The sequence below is a fragment of the Haliotis asinina genome, chromosome 7 (genome assembly GCF_037392515.1).
Source record: "Haliotis asinina isolate JCU_RB_2024 chromosome 7, JCU_Hal_asi_v2, whole genome shotgun sequence".
NCBI classification, from domain to species: Eukaryota; Metazoa; Mollusca; class Gastropoda; order Lepetellida; family Haliotidae; genus Haliotis; species Haliotis asinina.
In genome coordinates, this window is record NC_090286.1 from 11818913 (window position 1) to 11824311 (window position 5399).

Below are 5399 nucleotides of genomic sequence, written 5' to 3' on the forward strand. Positions count from 1 at the left end.
CCTTGGTGTTGTCATTTTGTTCAGGTGGTTGTGGATTTTTTGTTTTGTGCATACGTAACTCCTAATGTGGGTTCATTGACACAAGATATCATGAATACAACTCGACTTCACAGAATATATCTAGGTGAATGGCATTTTGGTAGTTTTTGAACAATAATGAAGTCTTGCTTGACAACGGTATAAGAATATTCATGCCATCCCTTTATATAATAATTAAGAAGTTGTTATGCATAAAGAATTTTACTTTATTATTTATCATTTAACTGAGAGGTGCACCCTCCAGACTCTGCACAAATCCTCAGTTCTGTACAAATCTATATATAAGAAAGCAATAATACCTCAGGAATCATTAGTTCAGATTTATGCAATCAAGAAATGTAAACTGTGTGTTCAATATGAAACCCTGCTCTATATTTTAGAAATAATGCAACTAGTAACATTTCATGATCTGACAGGTCCAGCCTCCTCCACATATTGGCAATTGAAGGTGCAAGGTCTCAGCATCAGGGTCCTCTTTCATTCTTCATGGAATGCCTGATTCAGTTCCTGTAGACTTTGGACAGAAGAAACATGTCAAACTTTGTGTCCAAGATAATTTCAAAGATGTCCTATGGGGTTCTAAATAGAGGATACTATACTAGTGCCCATGTCACTATGTTAATGACACAAGTGCCTAAATGTTGGTATTTTCTAAGCTGCAGTGAAGGATATACCATTATTTAGGCACAAGTGTTGTGAACTTAGTCTGATATGAGCATGAATATAATATTCTGTTCAGTACTGAAGTCATCAAATTGAGGAAAATCAACCCAAATCTACTTTCAAACAGGCTGGCTACCTGTTGTCACCATATGTAGAAGCAATGCCACGAAAGAAATGTGACATCATAGCATTGTTCATGTCACCATGACACACTGATATTTTGCCCAAGGGCATCATATGAAAAATAATAACCCTATATTTCCACACCCATAGATAATAATATAGTCCCAAAGATGTCTCATGGGTTTATAAGATAGCCCAAAGATGTCCACTTGGAAATCGTTGACATGCGTCTACCAAGTCAGTGAGCCTGACAATTGTCTCTTACAACAAGCATAGTCCTTTTGCCGCAAGCATGGGTTGCCGAAGGCCTACTCTACCCTGGATCTTCATGAGCCCAAATATGTTCCATGGGATTCATAAGATAGTTCCAAAAATATCTCATGGTGCTCATAATATAGTCCCAAAGAGGTCCCATGAAGTTCATCAGATAGTCACAAAGATGTCCATGAGGTTCATAAGATAGTTTCAAAGATATTCCATGGTGTTCATAGGATAGTCCCAACAATGTCCCATGGAGTTCATTAGATGGCCTCAACGATGCCAGTTGGTGTTCATAACATAGTCCCGAAGATGTCCCAAGGGATTCATAAGATCATAAAGATATCCCATGGGATTCATCAGATAGTCCCAAAGATACACCATAGTGTTCATAGGATAGTCCCAACGATGTCCCATGGTAGTTCATGAGATGGCCTCAGCTATGCCACATGGTGTTCATAAGATTGTCACAAAGATGTGCCATTGTGTTCATGAGATAATCCCAACGATGTCTCTATTTTCAGAAGATAGTCTTAAAGATGCTCCATGGGGTTTTAGCCCAAATGATGTTCATGAGACAGTCCCAAGGATGTCCCATGGTTTTCATGAGATAGTCTCAACGATGTGCTATGGTGTTCATAAAATAGTCCCAAAGCTATTCCATTGTGTTTATAAGATAGTCCCAAAGATGTCCCATGGTGTTCATAAGATAGTACCAACGATAACCCATAATGTTCAGAAGATAGTCCCAATGATGTGCCATTGTGTTTATACGATAGTCACAATGATGCCCTCATGGTGTTCATAAGATAGTCCTGACGAGGTCCTATGGTGTTCATAAGATAGTCCCAAAGATGTTCCATGGTGTTCTTAAGATTGTTTTAAAGATACCCCATGGTGTTCATAGGAGAGTGCCAAAGAGGTCCTACGTTTGTCATAAGATAGTGCCAAGGATGGCCCATGATGTTCATAAGATAGTCTCAAAGATATATGGTGTTCATAAGATAGTCCCAGAGATGTCCCATGGGATCCATACGATAGTCCCAGCGATGTCCATGACGTTCATGAGATAGTCCCAAAGATATCACGTGTTCATAAGATAGTCCCAAAGATATCCCATGGTGTTCCTAAGATAGTCCAAAAGATGTCCCATGATGTTCATGAGGTAATCCCAAGGATGCCCCATGGTGTTCCTAAGATAGTCCAAAAGATGTCCCATGATGTTCATGAGGTAATCCCAAGGATGCCCCATGGTGTTCCTAAGATAGTCCAAAAGATGTCCCATGATGTTCATGAAATAATCCCAAGGATGTCCCATGGTGTTCCTAAGATAGTCCAAAAGATGTCCCATGATGTTCATGAGATACTCCCAAGGATGTCCCATGGTGTTCCTAAGATAGTCCAAAAGATGTCCCATGATGTTCATGAGATAATCCCAAGGATGTCCCATGATGTTCATAAGATAGTTCCAAAGATATCCCATGGGGTTCATAAGATAGCCCCAAAGATGTACCATGGTGTTCATAAGACAGTCCCATAGATCTCCCATGGCGTTCATAAGATAGTCCCACGTAAGTTCCATGTTTTTCATATGATTATAGGGGCTCCTTGCTGGTCACAGTGTTTGTTCTGCGAATAGGCGATGGCGGCGCGAGAACGATAACGTCTTCTGTAATCATCCATGAATCATCGTCATCCATGGACGAGTGGCAAGAGGGTTGTTATCAATATATATCTGGCGGTATCCACTACTTCATACTGATAACATGAATAACAGAGTGCCCCACGTGCTGCACAACGAGATCCACCTTGCAGTGCGGTTATTGGTGTCCGTGCGTCATGCGTACCACGAAGATGCCATCATGTATTTTCCTAACATCCACGTCTTTTCCTAACTTCCACGTCCGCGTGCTGCTGTTTTGAAATGTATGTAGCTATTTATCACAGCTGTCTAGAATGAATTTTGAGCCAACAGTTCACAGGAACCCATCATTTATTCCTATGAACCTACCGGCAACAAATAACTTGCCAACCAACCTGACTTCACCAAACGAAAATTAACAGAAACCATTCACATCATACGACACCGATCCCGGATTAGCAGAGATTAAGGTTATTTCATCCACTCAGTATACAATAAACTCATCAACCAGCCGTGAGTGCTTGTATAGCTTGTATAAACATATCCATCCCATCTCGCCAGCTTTGTACATCCTACCGACTTCTGTATGTAATCTGTTAATCTATTGTCACTGGCTTCTACATGTAATCTCTTGTCATCACATCCTCTCTCTCTCTCTCTCTCTCTCTCTCTCTCTCTCCTGTTTGTTTCATACTTGCTTGGCAACGATGCAAAATTCTGTGTCGAAACGTCGCGTCACCTGAATAAAGTTGTTCATCCATAAAGTTTGTCCATATCTGATTCATCAACTTCTAAACGTGCCACCAAAAGTAGGTCCCGTATGAATCATGACGTAGAGCGGAATGTGTATCACACTGTATACTGTAAGGGGCAACTAAAGGAATCGGGTGGTGAGACTGGCTGACTCAGCTGACAGGTCATCGTATCCTAAATGCACAGATCGATGCTCATGACGTTGATCATTAGATCGTCAGGTCCACACACGATTATTTACAGACCGCCGCCATATAGCCTAATCCCAATACGTTTATTGATTGGCTCTGAAGACCGTGTTTCGAGTACCCACGTGGGTACGATGTGTGAATCCCATGTGTGGTGTTCTGATATTGCTAAAAGCAGAATAAAACTAAACTCGTCCACTAAAGGGTTCATTTCGGGTTCAATTCCCACCGTGGTGAAATGTGTGATGCCCATTTCAAGTGTCCCTTGGTTTTAACAACTGCGTAAAACCACACTCATTCCCTCACTCACGTGACTGTGTGATCTATGTTGCCCATGCGCCTCTGGTATGAGTAAAAACGGTTTTGCGACGACACCAAAAATCTGCTTAATGGGCTTCACACATTGTACCTATGCGGGGAATCGAACCCGAGTCTTTAACCATTAGTCTACCCTGCCTTTCATGCCCTTACGTGACCCGTGGCGTTTTCCTACGCTCTTGCATAATCAGCCTGCAGACACTCGGCTGAAAAAGCGACAGAAATACAATCGATACGGCAATGACATTTTGTCACTTCATTATTGAGGTAAAAAGGTTTCTGTCTTCGTTTCTGAATCTGTTTCCGTCCGTGTGAACATGAGTCATGACAACATAGAAACAAATCGGTTTGATTATTATCAGCAATAACTCGGATTGAATTCCAGTAAGGGGACACTGATTAGTTGAAGCTAGAAATACGAAGCGTTTTCTACGGCTTCACTCGTACATACATATCTTGCCGTTGAGAAACCTCTTTAAACCAGATACCTAGAATTCACAGGGTCGTTCGGATTAACGAGAGTTTGCTGTATGTCAGCGAAACCGAAAAAAAAACCTACCTATAATCAAACCTTTCAAAATAATAATACCATTAAATTAATGGTGAAATATACATAAATTTTCAACAATTCGGGTCAGGCCGCTTCTTGCCTTCAGTATATATATATAATGTGCGCGTGGGTTTGTCGCCATGAAAAGTAAATTTGGACTGCATCCAAATATACATCAAGCGCATATACGGAATTTGACCTCGCACGCCCAACATATAATTAGTAGCTGCCTGAAAAACTATCTTTGCATGTTATTCAGGTGGTGCATTATAAAAATGATTTTACGTAGGTCTATTCAGTGTTTATCGTAAGTTATGATCACATATTTAGTCACAGGGGGTATATTATTAGCGTTGGCTACGTAACATATGACAGTACCTGATAACTGTTGCATATCCTGCATAATGTTATAGATAGTATGTAAACAAGGAAATAGGTGTGTACCAATTACACAAGATATCTGTGAGTCTGGTATGTGGTGTGTGTCTTAAGCCATATAACACTGTGGATATACATATGTGTCACAAACTATCCATGACATACATTTTGCGTTATGTTTACTAAATTTCCTTAGGCACAGGTCCAACATTTTCGCGATATGTAGTGTAGTGTTACTCGCGTCAAATTTATCTAGTAGATCACCAAATGTGCCCCCGAGTTTTGATGCGACGTGTGATAAATGTTTGGGTTCTTACTTTTATTTTCGAACATCGGTGTATCATGACCTGTCACTTATCGTTGTTTACCACCTTCTGCATTCCAATGTATAAGCGGTGAAGCCTATATTTAGTATAGTGACATACAATCAGTGCTCCACGTTGGAGGAACCATTCTCCACAGGGTGTGGTGAGAGTTACCTCCCTTT